This window comes from Pseudorca crassidens, chromosome 20 (assembly GCF_039906515.1).
Source record: "Pseudorca crassidens isolate mPseCra1 chromosome 20, mPseCra1.hap1, whole genome shotgun sequence".
NCBI lineage: Eukaryota > Metazoa > Chordata > Mammalia > Artiodactyla > Delphinidae > Pseudorca > Pseudorca crassidens.
Genome location: NC_090315.1, coordinates 61,274,555 through 61,296,181, shown reverse-complemented (window position 1 = coordinate 61,296,181; position 21,627 = coordinate 61,274,555). Strand labels below are relative to the sequence as shown.

The 21,627-nt window shown below is 52.4% G+C and overlaps 1 protein-coding gene across 4 annotated transcripts in view; it reads right to left on the bottom strand.

Moving 5' to 3' along the window:
• Positions 1-21,627, bottom strand: part of ZNF469 (zinc finger protein 469) — a 290,420-nt gene that overhangs the window by 224,670 nt on the left and 44,123 nt on the right. Inside the window, exons 1-2 of one of the 4 annotated variants that reach the window (XM_067720961.1) lie at positions 15,815-16,135; positions 12,051-12,100 (exon numbers count right to left, since the gene is read on the bottom strand). The gene's annotated coding sequence lies outside the window, so the exon portion shown is untranslated. The other 3 variants (XM_067720963.1, XM_067720960.1, XM_067720964.1) reach the window with 3 other exon arrangements.

Genomic DNA, 21,627 nt, shown 5'->3' with positions numbered 1-21,627 from the left:
AGCCTGGCCGCGTCCTGACAGTGACTCCTTGTCAGGAGGAGTGGAAGCGGGGTATGAGGGTACAGCCCCAGGCTGCTTGGGATGCCAAGTGCCGGGAAGCAGAACGGACACCTCCCCGCTCCCAGGGTAACTATAGAATACGTTGCTTCCTGTCGAGGTAGTGTTCTGATTTCGATGGACTCACGTGGCAAGAAAAACAAGTTCATCTGCCAGTGGGGAGTGAGGCTGGGGAGAGGGGAGAGAACAGGAGGGACAGAGGAAATTCCACAAGTTACAGAAAGTTGGGCCCCTCCGTTCCTCAATAAATAGTGTTTTAATTTGTTGTGATTAATTCAACGTTTCGTTTTAGTTATGAAAGTTGGGTATGTGTGGTTTGGCAAACACGTTCAGCTTAGCCCCCCTTAATCCACTCCCATTTTCTCCTTCTCTCCCTGGAACTCCCCCCACCCCTTTTAACCCAGATGAGTGAAGGAATAAATTAGCCCGGAAATGTTTCTGCTCCAATAAAACATTATCACCTGTCAATCACCAGCCAAGTACAGGAAGGCGTCTCCTCTGCTTTACCATTTCTACGGCCTCGGAAAAGCGTGCCGGGTTCCAAAATTAGAACTTCCTTGCCACAAGCCACATGGGAATGAGCCACGCCCCATTCTGCCACAGCTTTTCGGGCCACGCATGAGAACCCATCATTTCACCATCCACGGTTCCCATAGGTATTTCACGTCATATCTGTTTGGATTTAATTGACTCTTTTTTCCAAAGCCGCTTTTTACCCAGACTTACTACAAAAGCAGATGAGTATGCGAGATGACGTGCTGGTCATTTGCGAGTTATGATAGATGCTGAGATGGCCTTTGGGCTGACAGGTCTGGAACGACCTGCAGCAGGCAACTGAAAAGCCCGCCAGGGGACAGAGACGCAGTGATAACAATAAAAAACGTGCCCACCTTAATACTGGTATTTCCCTCAGCTTTTTTGTTTCCCCCCAAATCTTTATTGGAGCATAAATGCTTTACAATGTTGTGTCAGTTTCTGCTGTACAACAAAGTGAATCAGCTATATGTATACATATAACCCCATATCCCCTCCCTCTTACGTCTCCCTCCCACCCTCCCTATCCCACCCCTCTAGGTGGTCACAAAGCACCGAGCTGATCTCCCTGTGCTATGCGGCTGCTTCCCACTAGCTATCTACCTTGCGTTTGGTAGTGTACATACGTCCATGCCTCTCTCTCGCTTTGTCACAGCTTACCGTTCCCCCTCCCCATATCCTCAAGTCCATTCTCTAGTAGGTCTGTGTCTTTATTCCTGTCTTACCCCTAGGTTCTTCATGACATCTTTTTCCTTAAATTCCATATATATGTGTTAGCATACGGTATTTGTCTTTCTCTTTCTGACTTACTTCACTCTGTAGGACAGACTCTAGGTCCATCCACCTCACTACAATTAACTCAGTTTCATTCCTTTTGATGGCTTAGTGATATTCCGTTGTATATATGTGCCACATCCTCTCTACCTGTTCGTCTGTTGGTGGACATTTAGGTTGCTTCCACGTCCTGGCGATTGTAAATAGTGCTGCGGTGAACACTGTGGTATCTTTTTGAATTACACTTTTCTCTCAGCTGTTGTTCTGAGTTCCAAGTTCAAGACGTTTTGGAGCAGGAGGTGCTCTATTATTCTGTGGGAGAAAGGGCGATGTGTGAAGCCCGCTGCATTGACTCGGGGCACCACCACCTCCACCACCCCGAGTTCTGTTGGAGAGGTTCTGGCAGTGTCTGGAGGGCACTGGACGGGCCGGGGCTCGCTCCTCGGTGTCCCAGGGCAGATCTCCTTCTCCGGTGCCTCTGCGCCTTGACTGACTGGCTTGGCTCCCCAGCCAACTCCTTTGATGGCCCAGGTCCAATTCATCATGTTCTCTCTGCTGCATCTCTGGGTCCTCGGAGAGAAATGCCAGCCGCATCAGTTCACCCCAGCATCTCCGAAGACAGAAGCACCCAGGGGCGTAGCACACGAGGCCCTTCGTGATGATGGATGTGAGCCTGAATTCACGAGCGCTTGCACAGGCTGGTCCTAATAACACAGAGTCACCAGCAGCTGTAAGCATTTGACAAGATGCAGCTGGAGCCAGGTGCCAGGCATCTCCAGCCCACCAGGCGCAGACCTGCTCACCCCCAGGAGTCAGGGCGGCAGAGCAGGACGTGGCTGCATCTTTCAAAGGCAAGAAGGGCTCTGTTCAGATCCAAGCTCCACCACTTACCAGCTGCCTGGTCTTGGAGAATTCTCCTGCCCTCTTTGAAATTAATCCCCTCATGATCAGAAAACATACTTTGAAGGGTTTTAATCTTCTTAAATTCACTGAGATCTATTTTAGGTCCAGAATGTAGTCCGTCTGGATGAATCTTCCATGTGTGTTCTACTGCGGCTGGGTGGAACGTTCTGTAAATGCCAATTGGGTGAAGTTAATTGATGACGTCTTTCAAGTGCTCTGTGTCATCACTGGTTTTCTACCTGCTCCCTCATTTGTTGGGGGAAGGAGGGTTGGGATGCTTTCTGATGTGTCTGCTTGGCTGGGACACGGTCTCCAGTTACCCAGTCAAACACCCATCTGGGTGCTGCTGGGAAGGGATTTTGCAGATGTGATTACAGCCCCTCATCAGTGGACTCTAAGTAAAGGAGATGACCTGGGTGGGCCTGGCTTCATCAGTCAGGAGACCTTAAGAGCTGGGCTGAGGCTCCCCCAGGGAAAGAAGAAATTCCTCCCCTGAGCAAGAGCGCTGGCTGTATCTGCACCCACGTCAACCTGCGTTGCAGCCTGTACAACTGCACGAATGGGCTTTTCAGCTTCTTGATACAAACACACCTCCTGCGGGTTCTGCTCCTCTGGCTGGACCCTGACTAACCCCAGGGTATCGAAACAGCCAGCAGTGACTGTGATTTCCCTGTTTCTCGTCTCGTCTCTATCGGTTTTCATTTCATGTATCTTGAGGCTGTTACTGGGGGTATACACATTCAGCATTTGTGTCTTCTTGATGAACTGACGCCTTTATCTTGATGAATGGACTTCTTTGTCCCCGGAAATACTCTTTGACGTGAAATCTACTTTGTCTGGTGTTAGTACGGTCACTGCAGTTTTCTACTGGTTACTGTTAGCAAGGTTCATCTTTTCCCGTCCTCTTACTTTTAACCTATTTGTGGCTTCCTACGTAAACTGCACTTCTTGTAGGCAGCGTTTACTTGGGTCTTGCGTCTTTATCCTACCTTGCAGTCTCTGTCTTCATTTTGAATGTTAGACTATTTACATTTAATGTAATTACGCTATAGGTGGGTTTAAATCTACCTCCTTGTTCTGGGTTTCTACTTGCCCCATCTGTTCTTTCTTTTTCTTTCTTATTGTCATGTCTTCTTTTAGATTAATCAAGGGTTTTATTTTAATGATTCTCCTTTATTTCCACCATGGGCTTATTAGTTACCCCTTAATTTTTTATTTTTACTGGATGTTCTAGAGGTTATAATATACCTCTTTAACTTATCACAACCTACCTTCAAGTAATATTATTCCACATCCCATTTGCTGTAAGAATCACTCAGCAATATACTCCTATGTCCCCCTCCCATCCCTTGCGCTATTATCGCCACAGATTTTACTTCCTTGTAAACTATAAACCCCCGAATACACTGTTATTATTCTTGTTTTAAACAGTGAAATACCGTTGCAGGAGACGTAAAAAACAGAAAAATATCTTTTACATTTACCTATTTAATTACTATTTCTGGGTCACTTCACTGCTTTGTGTAGATCTAAATTTGCACCTGGGGTCATTTGTTTTTCTGTTGGAAGAACCCCCTTTAACACTTCTTGTAAATCGGATTTGCTGACAATGAATTCTATCACTTTTTGTTTGCCTGAAATAGTCTCTGTTTTATTTCCAATTGTGAACTGCATTTTCACTAGCTAATAAAATCATTGTTGACAGGCACCCCGCCTCCCACCGCCCTTAGCACGCCAAAGATGCTTCCCCATTGTCTTCTGGCTTGCATGGTTTCTGGCAGGAAGTCTGCTGTCCCTCACGGTTCTGTTCCTCTGTCCACGATGTGTCATTTCTATCTGGCTCCCTCTAAGAGCTCCTTTTATTACTGGTTTCCAGCCATTTGTTTATAATGTGCCTTGAGGTGGCTTTCTCGGTGTTTTCTCAAAACAGGCTCCATCTGGATCCTTGGATCTGGGGGTTTCTAGTTTCCATCAAATTCAGAAACCTTCTGGCCATGATTTCCTGGTTCTGTCCCTGCCTCTTTCTCTTCCTAGAACTCCAATTACACACAGGCTGGATGACTGGATGCCATCCCACAGGTCACCACGGTTCTACTATTTTGGTTTTTACGTCTTTTTTCTCTCTGCTCTCATTTGAATCGTTTCTGTGGCTTCAGACTCGCTGATCCCTAAATCTACAGCGTTTGCTCCGCTGTGTACTTTTCATATCCAGCATATTTTTCATTTTGGATGATTAAATTTTCAACTCAAAGATCCACGGTGACTTTTTTGTATCTTTCATTTCGCTTCTTATTGTTTATTGCTCTTCCCTCTTGAATGTACGGAACATATTTTTAGTAGCTGTTTTAACATCCTTGCTGAGAATTCCATCACCTCTGCCACATCTGGGTATGTTTCTATTGACTGACTTTCCCCCTGGTTTTGGGTCTGAATTTTCTGTTTTCGCACACGTGGTTAATTTTGACTGAATGCCAGACGTTGTGAATGTTCCCTGTTGCCTTCTGGTTTTTGTGGTGCTCCTTTCAATGGTCTTGGATTTTATTCTGGTGGGCAGTTCTGAGTTATTTGGAATTAGTGAGACTCTTCGGAAGCCTTTTTATCAAGTGTCATTAGGGTGGGTGCGGAACAGACTCAGGCTAAAACTAACTTCCCGCCATTATTCAGAAAATACTCATGAGGATTCTACTAATGCCCCGTGTACTCTAAGGTCTTTCCATGCTGACTGGTGTAAACACGAACTATCCTAAGCCCTGTGTGAGCTCCAAGGACTGTTCTGCCTGCTCCTTTGGGCAGCTCTTTCCCCAGCCATCCGTCCTTCCCTCACACACATGCACACATCAGCCACGACCTGGTGGGGCCTCTCTGCAGCTCTCTCTGCCCCAGCACTCTGCCCTCCAAGTCTTGCAAATTTGGCTTCCCTGAACTCCAAGCTCTCTCTCCTCCACTCAGTGAGACCACCTCTATTTCACTTCCCTTCCCTCCAGTGAGCCGGTGCAGTCATGGGCCCTCGTTTGTCCCTTTCACTGTCTATTGTCCAGTGTGTGAGAGCTGTGCTTGGTACATTCCCTCCGGCTTTCTGGTCATTTACAGCAGGAAGGTAAGTCCCATGCCTGTTACCCCACACTGGCCAGAATCAGATGTCCAAACCCAGAAGTCAGTAACATTTTCAGAAGAGGTTTTTGCTCTCATGTAGAGCTGGGTTTTTTTTTTTCCACATTTTAAATAGAACCCCTAAGATCCATTCTTCTCTACTGTCATTATCATTTCATGAAATAACAAAAAGAATACTATCTCAGGATAAAGGGTATTTCTCCCCAAAGTGGGACAGCTGTGGGTCTTACACCAGTTTATAAACTCTCTGCAATCTCCTTCTTTAACCACAGACTTGAACGTTTTTTGCTAGGCTGACACTGAAGACAATATTGATTAGAGATGATGGAGATACCGTGCCTGGAATAGGAGTTAGGAAGGTGGTTTATTATCATTAGGTGTGTGTATGTGAAGCAGAAACCGTGAGCATGACCTTCGCATGTGTCTTCCTGGCAGAGTCAAGGGCAGATGTTCTGCTTCGGAAGCCAAAGTGACACAGGGACAGGTACTTGTCACCAAGACCCAGGGCAGCGATCTCTAAAGCGGGCTCCACACACCTCGAGGTGCCCCCAGGCCGGCACTTCATATCAATATCGTACTGCATCCTCAAAGGGACCCTGGAGCAGGTGGCAGGTGGCCCACCACCATGAGAGGTGGAGCCAGGGTGCACCTGGGTCTGCCAAGCGTCAGGTCAAGGTGGTTCCCAAGTACCAGCTGTTCACGGACCTCCCGCAAACGTTTGCCAAGTCTCCGCAATACCTACCTGTTACTCACTTAACGTGTTTCTTTAACATCATTTCTAAAAATATCTAAATTTATTTTAAAAAGAAATGTACGTCACTGCCACCAATGAGAAATCAGTATCATTTGCTTTTTAAAGAAAACCCTCAGGGACCCACGAAAATCATACACTATGATTAACTTCTAGCCAGATGCTCCTACTTTCCTGGGACTTTCTCATGCTTCATTAAAGAGAGAGACCGGCAACTTCCAGAGAGGTATTAGGGTCATATTAATACCTAACTGAGACTTTCTCTTACACGTAATTGGAAATTTTGAAAAAGATTCTGCAGCGCACAGTTAAATTTGGCTGAAAGAACACACCCCATCTTTCTCTGCCCTTTAACAAGAACAGAACTAGAGCAGAGGCAGAGACGGCACACACCCACCAGGAGCAGTGGGGGTCAGAGGTGGACACTGTCAGATGGAAGATGAAAGCAAAGTGGAGAGAAGGCTAGGGGGGGTCCCAGTGATGGAGAGCAGAGTTGAGCCTGAGCTAGACAGAGGCCCTGTTCAAATAGAGAACTTGCCACTGGCTCAGGAAGTGAAGACCCCAGGAGTCCCCGCGGGTGGGAGTGTGGGCTAAGATGGGAGCAAGAGCCCTGGTTGGACCCCTGTCCCCTTTCCTCTCCACCCCCAATCGGCTGAGCCCATCCTTCTCCCACCCTGGCAAAGGCAGGGGTTGTTCCTGAATTGGGGAACCCAGGCACGAGTCAAGATGACGGCTGGCTGCCTCAATCCGTCAATCAACCACCAGGCTGCCTGCTGCCTGCCATGCCCAAGACCTGCACCCCCTCCTCCCACCCACCGGCAAGCAGCCTCTTCACCGGCAGCTGGAAACCAGAAGACCCCCTCCAGAGAAATGGTCCTCTGGGGAGCTGTGAGCACAGATACTGACTTTAGGAGTCCTCCTGTGAAACTACTGGCTCCTGGGGTCACTGCCCTCCGGGGAGGCCCTCGCCAAGCCTGGCTTAATTTGGAGTAACGTGCGGTCCTGCTCACACCCACTCTGAGAATGGAGGTCAGCCATGGGCCCCGGACACTGAGTGGAGACCCTCACAACAAAGACAGAGATCAAACCCAAAGGCTGGGAAAGAAGAAGATGGCAGAAAGAAACAAGAACTCTCAGGAAACAGAAGACGCCGGGAGGAGGAGAAAGCTCCGGAGAAGGCACAGTTAATAACCATCAGCGGGAAACATGGCGCATCAATGAAAGAAGAACAGGGCGCCCTGAGAAAGGAAGAGTGGTTCAGACAACAAGAAAACATCCTGGAGATCTAAAACATATTCGCAAGACAAAACCAGAAGTATCATGGAAAAGTAGGAAGAAATTGTTTGAGGAAACTTCCCAGAAAGTTGAACAGCTAAAGAGAAAGAGACAGATTGAGAGATTAAAAATAGGGAGGAGAGGTACGAGAATAAAAGGACCAGCCCAAAAGGCCCAGGACCTGACTGGGAGCTGTTACGGAACACACAAGATGGAGGCAAAATGGGACTATTGTAAATTAAAGGACCAGGAAGAGAAAATTTCCCAGAAGAGAGGGGCAGGAATCTTCACAATGAAAGACACGGCCAAGTTCCCAGGCAGCTCCTAGAAGAGACCCACACTGCAGCCTCACACCATGAGATTTCAGAAGGGAGGGGGCCTAGAAGTTTCCAGACACACGAAACACGTCACAGAGGATCAGCAATCAGGTGGCATCTTTTTTTCAACGGCAACCCCAACACCCTTTAACATTTGGAGGGAAATTATTTCAAACCCAGGATTCTGGAGTCAGACAAGTTATCGAGTGTGAGGGCGGAATAAGGACATTTCCAGACACACCAGATCTTAAAAACTTACCCACCGTGCACTGTTTCCCAAGAAGCTAGGAAGGGAAGGCGAACACCAAGATAAGGCAAGATGTGAGATGCGGAGAAACAGTGCTCCCAGCTGTGGCCCAGGGTGGACAGAAGCGTGGGGAGGAAACCTCCTCAAACAGTGGAGCCGTCACCTGTCCGCAGGGCTTACCACGTGGAGAGAATCTTAGGGTTGAGATAGATGGCTTGGAGAAGAAACACGGGACCAGACGCAGAACACTAAGCTTGTAGGAGAGAAGTGTCTATTAACCCCAGAGAAAACAAAAGGTTGTTGCAGAAAAGAAATGTGACTCCAGCACGTCGTGCAGCCTGATGGGAACGTGACTGACACCATCCATAACCCTTCACACGCTAAATACTGCTTTAACCAAGGGTCATGAGGACGGGGATGCAGAAGAGGCTGCAGGGGGCGCAGGGTCGGGAGCTGTGCGTGAGAGATAAAGGGTGTTTAAAATGCGAAAGATCAGGAAGTAGCAGTAAAAGCGAAATACTTAGAGTTACTGAAAACTAATCAGAAGAAACAACTAACAGAGAGAAGTTGGAGCCTGTCTGGGAAAGAGGGTTTGAGTGGAAAGAGAGGCAGGGAATGGTCTTCAGTGGAAAATAACGTCCTACTGGACTTTCAACACCACGTGGACGGAGAGCTTCCGGGGGAAATTACGTTGAAAAACAAAGAGACAGGAAAAGAATGGAAAGGGACTGAGTTTCTCACGACGGCCATCACCTTCCCAAATCAAGTTTGCCTTGTTTGGCCCGCAAGGACCATCTACTAAGGGGTCTTGATTTTCCTCTCCGTGAACACTGTACGTGGTGAGCTGCCCAGTGGGCACTGTCCCTGGGAAGCCCGCTTCCTCCGGTTTCTGGAGCAGACCTGGAGCCCACCAAGCGGAAAGTCCGTTCCCCCGAGGGTGACAAGGACCAGGAGAGCCACCAGCACCGCCAAGCGGCCCCCCCCTCGAGAAGATTCTCAGTTTGGACACAAATGACAAGTGGGGCAACTCAGTCTGTGTTGGGAGGGGCCGTCCCAAACACTCTGGGGGTCTGAGCAGCACCCCTCCTCCCACGAGACGCCAGGAGCACCCCCCCCTCGGCTGCAACGTCAGAGCTGTCTCCACGCACTGCCATGTATCCCCTCGGGATAGCGCTGTCAGATTCAGCAAATAAACATATAGGACGCCCAGTCCAGTCTGTATTTCAGATAAGCACTGAATCATTTCTAGTATAAGAATGTCCCGAGCAATATGTGAGATATACTCATACTGTTTCAAAACCCTACCTGTTCGTCTAAAATCCCAAAATTCACATGTAGCCAGGCCTTCTGTATTTTACCCGACGCCCCTGCCTGGTGGGCAGACGTGCCCCTGGTTAGGAAGCGCAGCTCTGGAACAAGTCTTTCAATCCTCCTCATGGCGCGTCTCCATTTGTAAATGACTTCGTCCGCTTGTTTATAGAGCGTACACACGTGCTATCGGATCACTATACTGGCCATGCTGTTCAACACATATACACAGCGAAATTTTAAAAGAATGGTATTCAAAAGTCCACAGAAGTTTTAATATTTTCTTCTCACACCCAAGGGTCCCCTTGCTCGCCTCATTTGAGAAGGCACGTGTGAACCCACCTGACACTGGGTGAGCGTGACCTCCAGGGGCCACCTGCTGACCCCCTGGGGGTTTCAGAAAAACCGCTGCCCTATGACACTGGCCTTCACACTGGGATAGGACCACCGTTACCAGCCCTGATTCCCCATCATTCACGTGCCTGTCGATTCAGCAGGTGCTCACGGGGCCGCGTGTGCCGTGGAGAGAAGTCGGGAGGGAACAGGGACAGGGGTGTTCGAGGAGGTGGCCCTGGGGCGGAGCCCGAGCGGAGGGCGGAGCCGGGCAGCCGGGAGGGGTCTGGGCAGAAGGTCCTGGGCCGCAGCCAGACGGGGCTCTGAGGGGTCGCAGGACCTCTCTGACTGCTTTTTGGAGAACAGACTATAGGGTGCGGGGATGGGGAGACCCATTAGCAAGCCTTGGCCGTGGTCCAGGTGAGAGAGGAGGGCTTGGACTGGCTGCGAGCGATGGATGTGATGGCAAGCTTCTGCATCTCTCTTAATAAAGGCGCCACAGGACCCGCTGGGTGGCTGCATGGGGGTGCGAGTGCGCGGTCCAGGATGACACGAAGGTTCTCGGCCGAGAAGGTGGAAACGTGGCATTGCCTGTACAGCTCAGGAGAGCTTGCGGGAGGAGCCAGATGGGGCGGGGGCCGAGGCTGGGATGGGAGGACAGCGACGCTAAACGGTTTTCCAGAAAGGACGGATCACCGTGTATGAGCCACCTTCCTTCACCACAGAAAATAAAAACAGACGTGCTTGTGAAGGTGACCTGCAGGCTGGAAGGTCAAAGATGGATTAATGTCGGTTGTCCTCATCGCTGATCTCTTCGTGTTCGTGGTGGGGGGTGAACAAGGACGGAAGGGATTTGCTGAGTCCACGGGCAGGGGGGCCTGGCGGCTGCTGTCCCTGGGAATCATAACGACGACCACGCGATGGGCGTGCGGCTGTCAAGCCCCTTCCCACAGTGACCTTGGCCTCCATCCTCACAACAGCCCCAGCGAACAGCGTAGGAAATGAGGCAAAAGCGGGGAAGGGACTTGCCCAAGGTCACACAGCGAGCTGGTGGCCGAACTGAGACCGGGACTCGGACCCCGGCTCCCGGACGGTGCTCCCCCCACCCCATCCGAGACCATGGAAGCCCATGGGAAGATGCTCAACGTACAAGTCAAAACCCTGGCGAGGGGCCACTGCACGCCCACCAGGACGGCCAAGCTCATGCACGCTGACAACCAGGCCACGGGAACTCCTGGGCGTGGCAGTGGGAGTGCCTTGCGGGGCAGCCACTGTGGAATGTGTTCTGGTGCTTTCTCACGCTACATCTATGTCACTGTACAGCCCAGAAATCCCGATGAATACACACAGAGCACCGACTGGGCGCCGGGGAGAGACAGGCAGAGACGCCAGCCCGGGTGCAAGGGCTCCTGGCAGCTCTAAGCGCGGCCCCGAGAACCAGAATCGCCCAGACGTCTGCGCAGGTGGACGGATGCGTCTGCATCACGGAAGACCACCCAGCAGTCACGAGGAGCACAGGACTAACACGTGTGACAAGGTGGCTGTCGGATGCATTGCAACCAGGCAAAGAAGACAGACCCAAAGGGCAGGTCCAGTCATTCCGCTTCAGGGACGTTCCAGAAAAGGCAAAACTGATCTCCAGCGACAGGAATCAGATGGGGCTGCCGGGGGCTGGCGACGGGAAGGGTCGACTACAAAGGGAATTCTGGGGGGTGACGGGACGGTGATGGGAGCATTCTGTATGTTGACTGTGGTGGTTATGCAACTGGACGCATGTCTCCACACTCAGAACGGCACAGTGAGAGGCGTGGATTTTAGTGACGTCGATTATATCCCAATAAACCTTAAACAACAACACACGTCAGACCACGTCCCTCTCCTGCTGCAGACGTGTCAGCATCTCTTCATTACTCTTGGGATACAACACACGCTCCTGTCCTCAGCCTCTGCACCCTCCTCCCAGCCGTCCCTCCCGCAGGTCTTTCCGGTCCTCAGGGATCCCGCACACTCTGCTCCCCGCCCCTCCCACACCCTTCCTTCTCCAGCTTCAGAGCCTCGTCCCACCACCTGCCAGAGGAGGCTCCTGTCTGGCGCTCATGAGTCTCTCCCTCCATCGCGAGTGGCGATCACATTCCCACTTAGCCGTCTGCCTGGTAGTTATTCGTCTCCCCATGAAGGACACACGCAATGTCTCTTTCTCAGCACTGATGCCCGGCCCTTGTTACAGCTCATCACACAGTAGGTGTTCAATAAAAGTTATTGAATAAGAGAATGTATGAGTGAACAACTAAGTTCTGGAGACAAGAAACACACGAAGTGACTTCTCTACACCCCATTCTTTGGCAAAAGAAAACTCTATCAAAAAGGACGCAGGGCAAGATAACACAGCCACCCCTTGGGCCATCGCAGGTCAGCGGCGGGGACAAGTGATGAGCCCTACCTGTCGCTGCGGCAGGTCTCCAGATTCACGGCTCAGAGCTTGTTGTCAGCCTGAAAAACAGAAGGGAAGGAAACAGTTACTAGCTTTGCTGAAGTCTAGGCTTTCCCAACTGCCTGGCTTTGCTCAGCCTAAAATCAGCAGAACATTTCAGCCAAGTCTGGTGCCTGCTTCACCACCAGAGCTTCTGAGTTTCGGACCAATCGTCAGTCTGCTGAAGTCGAGGTTCTCTTGAGGCTTGGCTCGAACAACAGGGTCGGAAAGAGGCTCATGAGAAAGATCTGAAAGGCTACCCGCGCTCCAATTAGCTCTTACAAAACCATCTCGATGAGCACCGCGCAGATGAATCAGCTCCACGTGGCTCCCTTTCCCTGGAAACACCCTTGGGCCTGAGAATTCAAGCTGGCGGTTGGGAGAGGTGAGGCCGGGGAGGGGAATCTTTGGGGCCCGGCTGCTTCACAAGTTTTGCCAGATTCCTAGCGGAGGGAGGGGGTGAATAGTTGAGGACATCTGGCTGATATAAAAACACGGCTGGATTCATCCTTCCTCGAAGCAAATATTATTCTCATTAAAACATAATCAGATCATCTTCTGGGAGGAGCCATTGTGGAGGAGGGCAGCACAGAGAACCCCTCCGGTGACGTGCAGCGGCGCTCAGCGGCTGGGCTGGGGTAGGGAGGCCCAGGCACCGCCCACCCCCCAGTCTGCTCCCGGCCCAGCATGGCTCCCTCCACCGGCTGGTGAGACTCCTGACCAGGGTCCTGGCTCCTCCCCTCCAGTTGGGTCTCTGGGACAGGAAACTGCCTTCCCAATTCTCAACCAGGGCCGGGGCGGGAGGTCTCAACACGGAGACATCCCACAGCGAGAGGGCAGGGTGTGCGTTGCCTGGTCAAGTGCCAACAACAAGGCTGTGTGAATTTGGTAGACGTGGTTACCACCTACAACCGGCCACCTCCCAGCAAGGGAGACGGCTCCTCGTAACGTGGGTTGGCCCCATCCGACCAGATGGAGCTCTTAGGAGCCAGAACTGAGGTTTCCCAGAGAAGAAAACAATTCTGCCTCGTGACTGTAACAGACAGCCTGCCAGGGTTTCCACCCTGCTCACCTGCCCTACAGATTCTGGACTTGTCAACCCCCAATCCTGAAAATAAAAATCAATTTCTCTCTCTCTGCAGATAGACAGATTAGATAGATAACTGACAGACAGATGATAGAGATCCTCTTGGTCCCGTGTCTCTGGAGAACCCTGGCTGATACACAGAGAAAACAAAGATCTGTCAGTCCCCCAAGGCCAGCCCTTGAACGCTCCTCACCCAGGTGGCAGGGCAGACTGGGAGTTAAAAATGCTGGCTCTTGGTTTATATGAAGTTCCACAACAGGCAAAACTAATCAATGATGAAAAGATCAGGACACTGGCTGCCTCATCGGGGTGCAGGCAAGGACTGCCTGGGGTTGGGGCACTTTCTGGGGGGATGGGAAATTCCACTTGCTGATGAGGGAGGGGTTCACAGGTGTTTGCTTACGTTACAACTCAGCGAACGGTACACCTAAGGTTTGTGCATTTCACCGCATGGAAAGTTTACTTGAAAACATAAACACTGAGCTCTAGCTGGTGAAACGTGAGCCCGAGTGTTAAGGGGTGAAGCGCACGGGAGTCCGCGGCGGCTGCTTGAAACGCGCACAGAAATAAGACGGATCCGCAGATGCAGAGAGGGAGGGAGAGCTGATCGACCGCTGGGAAAGTGAATGCAGCGCGACGCTAACGGTGGGAGCCGGTGGTGGGTTACGTGGGTGTCCGTGATAAAATCAGCTCAGCTTTCCTGTGCGTGTGAACGGTGGGGCCGGCCTGTCTGCGGCGGGTCCTTACCGTGCTGAACCCCAGCTGCAGAACCGATCAGCTGTCTTCACCTCTGCGCCTCTGTTCCCCCAACTGAACATGGTGCGCAACGACAGCACCCGCTTTCAGGGCTGTGCGAAGGTTAAAAGGCGATGTGCGCAGAGCACGCGGCCAGCCCTGGCTCGACAGCAAGCGCTCGGCATCACCGGCCGTCCTTAGCAGCCGTTTCTGCTTGAAACGCTGGGAACCAAGAGGCTGAGGTGTGCCTTGGTAGATGGCTCCGAGTCCTGGACCTCGAACGCTTCTGACCACTGGACTCCTGCGTGAGCACCGCCCTGAGACGGGGACAGGACAGGGAGGCGGACCATGGCAGGAACAGCCTCATTCCATGACCTTCGACAAGCGCCAGGGGACATCATGCTGGAGGCTCGTGGGGACCGGGATGAACAAGTTATTCTCGCCCGAGGCAGTGAAAGCCAGGGGTTTGGGGAGCCCGGACCGGCCGGAGCGTGTGCTGCCGTGACAGGCGGCGGGCAGCCTCCTGGGGGAGTTATTCAAGGTGGGTAGGACTTCAGTGCATGGACGTGGTCCCAGATTGGATAAAAGATGCCCTGGGATGCAAGGATTTTAGAATGTGGACCTCGTCAGAAGGTTCCTCCACCGGCCCAGAACATTCCACAGGGACAGGACAGCACGGTTCCCAAAGACCCCGTGCCAGGACCACGGCGTGTGGCTCCCCTGGTCCTCCTGTGCTTTTGCAGGGAAACATGCCAGCATCCTTCCGCGAGCGAGTTTGCTCTGCGATAACTGCGCTTCACTAAAAGCTTCCCGAAGTGGTTTTCTGGCACAACATTCATTGAAAAATTTGAAGCTCCCAGTGGATTTTGAATAAAATGCACCCCAAATGTAAAGGGCTCGTTTAACAGTTAAATGCCACCATGGGCCACGTGATTTACTAAGGATCCCACAGTTCTGAGCGCGACGGATGAGGACGGCAGGGAGCGCACGGCAGGGAGCACGGGGAGAAGGGCGCCTGCCCCGCTCAGCTTGCTTTCGCTCTTCAGTTCCGCATCAGCGGCATCACATGGGCCTCGCGGTCCAGTCGCTCCACTTCTTTCTTGTGGACTCTGAGCACCTCAGCCTCTCTCGCGATGGGGAGGGTTTTCTGATGCAGTTATCGCTAGCTGGGCAGCGTCGTCAATTCCAAGCATACTTCTGCTCCACAGACATCTCAGTCTGGCAAAATCTTCTTTTCAGCATGATGCGTGTTCCGCCAGAATCTGAATTTGTATTATCGCTGCAAAAATAACTTCTTGTACCTTCAACGCTGAACTTTTAAACTGGATCCGAGAGAGCCTTTGCACTATTTCCTATGCGGCCCACTGCCCTGTCGCCTGGCGGCGTGGGGGCTCCGCGTGTCCCAGAACCAGAGGCTGGCAGGGCAGCAGGCTCCACGCGTTAAAGACAAATTCATTTTTTAAATCTTTAAATCCTAGCTAGATTTTCTTGCCACCCAAATCTCCGGCCCGATGTTTGCTGTCTTTGCTTCAAAGGGAGATTAGTGAATGTCGGAGACACGACTCGTCAGTGCCTGACCCAGTCTCCCTCCTGGCCACACCGCTGTCCGTGACCAGGGCCAGAGAACGCTGGGCTTGTGTCTGTGACAACAAGAGAGCTCTTGCACAACGGGAGACACGAAACATCCCCTAGAATATGGCAAATAACTTTAAATTATAGGAAGAATGTTAAGATAAATATTTAGCGGCTCTGATGGAATGCAGCTCTGTTTCGAAGGAAAATGAAACACTGGAAAAGCAGGCTCAACTGCTGTTTTCATTTCCAGAAGCTGCGTCGGATGCAAGAACCACGTGGGGGAGACGTTCTCCCCGCTCCCCGCACCCCAGACCGTGGCTCCACGTTCCTGACTCACCCTCTCCTTTCGCAGTCTCTCTCTGGCCCCCCTTCCAGGCACTAGCGCTTTGCGGAGGGTGGAGGCCAGTAAACCGGCCTGTCGTCCGGAAGCTCTGGGAACGGTGGGGTAGACACCCACGCCCCTCCCCCAACAGCCACCCCTGTGCCCGTGTGGGGATGGCCAGTCCCTCCTTCCGCAAGTGTCCGCAGGGCGTGTCCAGAGAGGGTAAGTGCCCAGCCCAGCGTCACACTGGAAAGTGCAGCATAGCATCCTTCCCCTCGGCCCCAGCCCAAGCCATCCAGGGCAGCCCAAGGACCAGGCCTCCCAACAGGCAGGGTGGGGGAGCACAGAACCTGCAGAGGAGCGGGCACGGCCACGTGGACACACCGCCAGGACCGGCTCCCAGGGCTGGGGTAGGAGGCAGCAGAGGGTCTCGTGTCTTACCCTGAAGGAGGAAGGAGCCAGACGCCTCTGAGCAGCTGAGGGAGGTGCTGGAAAAGTCCCTCATGGCAGAGGGAGGGAGGGGTCCCAGCGAGCAGGGGACACTGCGCGCAGGTCCTGGGGTCCCCACTGGCCACCAGCACTCAGCAGTGCCCAGGATGGCCAGTCCCTGCCCTTGTGGGGATGTGCAGTCACATACTGACGCTGCAGACACGGGGGCTGCGGGGGAAGAAGGCGTGAGCGGCCGAGAGCCGCTTCATCTCTATGCCGGGTGGCTCTGGCCGGGGAGGGCTGCCCACGGGGAGGATCGGGGCATTTCTTCAGCAGCCCCACTTCAGGCCAAATCAGACTTTCCCGATAGCACCCACCCACTGAGGCACTGCCCATCCCCGAGAGGGTCTGCATGCCGTGGTCACCGACAGCAGGTTTGGGGGACCTCGGGAGGGGGATGACGGAGGGGGAGACCTGAGAGATGGGCACTGCCCACGCTTGAGGGGACAGCACTGCCCTGACGGGAACGCCAGAGGTTGGAGGGGACAAGTCTCGACAACCCCATGAGCAGCAGCTGAGATGGAAGAGTCCCAGCAGGACACGATCTAAGGATTTTGCCAGGATTTTGTTCAGGAAGTGGAATTTGGGGCAAACAGGACGCCTGGAGTAAAGAAGCAGCCCAGAGGCACCATGTGAGTCGCGAAACCAAGCTCGGAGGTGCTCCATCGATCCTGGGGTACAAAACATGCTGGTAGAAAGAGCATCCAAACCCCAGGCCCTCCGGATGGACCACGGTGGTGGTCTCTGCTTCATCCCCCAGCCCACGGCAGAGCGACACGAGCGTGGCCCTGAGCTGGAGGTGGCCGCAGACGACACCTGTGTGCCGGCTGCCTGGTGCCCTGACACACTTCATGGGGGATTCAAGGAGCCAGAGGATAAGCCAGCCCCGCAGGGGAAGGAGAGCCCCCCACAGCTGCTCTGCGGGCAACGGGGGCCCAGCGGCCTCCCTAGAAAACGCTGTCTGGGGCTATGTTTTCTCCGAGCCTTTGTTGCTTTATTACCGAGGACGCTCTTCCAACTCCCTACCCCTCACCTAGGATCATCGTCCACGTTTGTGAGAAGTCAGAGTAATTCCTTCCGTCCCCGCTGCCCAGGTCACGTTGGCATGCCAGCGAGACAGGCTGCGAGGAGGGAAGTGTCACCCCCAAGCTCAGCGATGGCCAAGCTGCCCCCGCCCCCCCAGCCTGTGCCTCTTCCGGGGTGAACGCCCGGCTCCTGCGTCCCCATCATCAGCGATGCTCTGAGTGCCAGACCCCGGATGAAGGCTCCTCGTGGGAACTGATCACTGAACCTTCGTGAGAGCAATATCACGCAGGCATCAATCTTTATCCTCAGTTTAAGACTAAAATCTGACACTCTAAACCCTCATGCGTACGGTCAATTGGTTTTCAACAAGGGTGCCAAGACCATTCAATAAGAAAAGGACAGGACTTCCCTGCTGGTGCAGTGGTTGAGAATCCGCCTGCCAGTGGAGGGGATAGGGGTTTGATGCCTGGTCCAGGAAGATCCCACGTGCCGCGGAGCAACTAAGCCCGTGCGCCACAACTACTGAGCCTGCGCTCCAGAGCCCGCGAGCCACAACTACTGAGCCCACGTGCCACAACTACTGAAGCCCGTGCGCCTAGAGCCCGTGCTCCGCAACAAGAGAAGCCACCACAAAGAGAAGCCTGCACACCGCAACAACGAGTAGCCCCCACTCGCCACAACTAGAGAAAGCCCACGCGCAGCAACGAAGACCCAGTGCAGCCAAAAATAAATACATATTTTTTAAAAATGCTTTAAAAAAAAAAAAAAAAGACAGAAAACCAGAGTGTTGATGAGGATGGGGGGAAACTGGAACCCTCGAGCACTGCTTGCAGGGACGTAACAAGGTGAGCTGCCATGTCTGCGAGCCCCTCAAAAGGTTAGACATGGAGCTACCATACGACCCAGCGATTCCACTCCTGGGCACATACACAAGAGAAGTGAGAACACGACCACACTGGGCTGCCCTTGGTGGTGCAGTGGTTCAGAGTCCGCCTGCTGATGCAGGGCACACGGGTTCGTGCCCTGGTCCGGGAAGATCCCACATGCGGCGGAGCGGCTGGGCCCGTGAGCCGTGGCCACTAAGCCTGTGCGTCCGGAGCCTGTGCTCCGCAACGGGAGAGGCCACAACAGTGAGAGGCCTGCATACTGGGAAAAAAAAAAAAAAAAAAAAAAAACCATGACCACACCAAAAATACATGTTTGTAGCAGCCGGGGCACAAACCCCTGTCCCCTGCATCGGCAGGCGGACCCCCAACCACTGCGCCACCAGGGAAGCCCCAGCATTATTCTTAATGGGCGAATAACAGAAACAATTACTGGATGAGCAGAACGTGGCCGATCCGTCCACTGGAATCTCACTCAGCCGCACGAAGGAACGAAGCTCTGACACAGGCTGCGACGCGGCGGACCTTGAGCACGTCACGCTGAGTGAGTGAGGCCACACTTGAGCACGTCACGCTGAGTGACTGAGGCCACACTTGAGCACGTCACGCTGAGTGACTGAGGCCACACTTGAGCACGTCACGCTGAGTGACTGAGGCCACACTTGAGCACGTCACGCTGAGTGACTGAGGCCACACTTGAGCACGTCACGCTGAGTGAGTGAGGCCACACTTGAGCACGTCACGCTGAGTGACTGAGGCCACACTTGAGCACGTCACGCTGAGTGACTGAGGCCACACTTGAGCACGTCACGCTGAGTGACTGAGGCCACACTTGAGCACGTCACGCTGAGTGACTGAGGCCACACTTGAGCACGTCACGCTGAGTGACTGAGGCCACACTTGAGCACGTCACGCTGAGTGACTGAGGCCACACTTGAGCACGTCACGCTGAGTGACTGAGGCCACACTTGAGCACGTCACGCTGAGTGACTGAGGCCACACTTGAGCACGTCACGCTGAGTGACTGAGGCCACACTTGAGCACGTCACGCTGAGTGACTGAGGCCACACTTGAGCACGTCACGCTGAGTGACTGAGGCCACACTTGAGCACGTCACGCTGAGTGAGTGAGGCCACACTTGAGCACGTCACGCTGAGTGACTGAGGCCACACTTGAGCACGTCACGCTGAGTGAGTGAGGCCACACTTGAGCACGTCACGCTGAGTGACTGAGGCCACACTTGAGCACGTCACGCTGAGTGACTGAGGCCACACTTGAGCACGTCACGCTGAGTGAGTGAGGCCACACTTGAGCACGTCACGCTGAGTGAGTGAGGCCACACTTGAGCACGTCACGCTGAGTGAGTGACGCCACACTTGAGCACGTCACGCTGAGTGACTGAGGCCACACTTGAGCACGTCACGCTGAGTGACTGAGGCCACACTTGAGCACGTCACGCTGAGTGAGTGACGCCACATACAAAAGACCACATACTACGTGATTCCACGTATGTGAAATGTCCAAAACACGCAAGTGTAGACAGATTCATGGTTGCTAGGGGCAGCTAGAGAGAGAAATGGGGGGAGACTGCTAATGCAGACAAGGCTTCCTTTTGGGGCGACCAAATAGTTCTGAAATTGATTGTGGTGACGGTTGCACAATTCTGTCAACGTACTACAAACCGTTTAATTGTACACTTTAAATAGGTGAGTTGTACAGTACGTGAATTACTTCTCAATAAAGCTATGTTAAGAACAACTGAGGCCCGGAGCAGTAATCAACGGACCACGTTCCACATAAAGGGCAGAGGCAAGACTTGAAGTCAGGCCCTTCAGGTCAAAGCTCTTCACTGCCTGCTCTGTCACCTCCTCTGGACTTACACCTTCACATAGGTTTTCCCTAAGTCTGGATTTCCTCGTCACCAGTCATCCAGCCCCACGTGCTACTCAAAGCATGGTCCATGAGCCAGCACCATCAGCATCACCTGGGAGCTCCTTAGTAATGCAGACTCTCAGGCCCCGCCCCAGACGTGCTGGCCAGCATCTGCATTTTAACTAGATCCACGGGGAATTCATGTCTCCATTAAGGCGCTGCGACTGGATCCCTGAGGCTGGCTGCTTCATCCCTCCCGTGTGAGCGGGAGACATCTGGTCAGAGAAAGCAGACGCGGCCTCCTTGCCTCAGGAGTAACAGGCAGCTGCTGCCACCGTTCTGAGGCCAGAAGGAGCGACTCGTCAGTGTGGATCAGGAGCCCTGGAGACAGGCTGCCCGTCCTACACGTGTGCCGTAGGGGCTACAGCCACAGAGACTCTGGGGCGCTGTGCTGGAGGGGACTTTAAAAATCACTGAGTCAGCTTCCCATCTCCTCCTGGAGACACTCTCAGTACCCTCCGTGGGGTCATCCACATCCCACAAGGTAAGCACTACCTCACCTGCCGCCTTGCTGCACGGTTAAGCAGGACCAGTCATTCTGGAACTCAGTCCCTGCTCAGGCAGCAGTGGCCGCGGTATGGCTACCACTCCAGCTGCCTGCCAGACACTGAGATAAATCCTCTCACGGAGGAAGATGACACTGTCCTAGGCCTTGAGTTATCTCTGTATTTTTTCATGTATAATACCCAGCACACAGTCAAAAATAATGTGACATATAAGGAGACGGGACAACATGATCCAAAATCAAGAGAAACAACAGACAACAGAAACAGAGCCATGGATTATGGAAATGGAATCATCAGAATATGAACTTCTAACAATCCCTTACAATACTCAAGAAAATGAAAGACAAGATTGAGAATTCTGGTACAGTGGAAACTATAATAAGGAGTCAAAAAAAAAGTTCTAGAGCTGAGAAATATAATAACTGGGATTTAGAACTTAATAGACTGTATCTAACTGAAGAAAGAAGGAGGGAACTGGAAGATAAATCAAAGAAACTTTGCGGACGAAAATAATAACTTTTTAGCTATTCTGGTGAAGGTATATTGGTACTCGAGCGGTTTACATCTGCATCTCCCTGACGACATGATATTGAGCCCCTCTTCACATGCTTACTGGCCATGTGAAGATTTTTAAATGAAGGGCCTATGCCAAACTTTTGTGTGTTTAAAAAATTAGGTTATTTCTCTCTTTCACAAATATTAATATTTATTAGCGTTTGACAACTCCCAGATACATATTTTAATTTCTACGGTAATTTAAAAGAACAAGAAAGGTACGTATAACTATCAAACTAACAAAGGGGGGTATAAAATAATAAAAATAATTATTTTTGAAAGGAGAGAAAAAGGGACACTGAATAATCAAGACAAATAAAAAACACACAGTAGGGCTTCCCTGGTGGCGCAGTGGTTGAGAGTCCGCCTGCCGATGCAGGGGACACGGGTTCGTGCCCCGGTCCGGGAAGATCCCACATGCTGCGGAGCGGCTGGG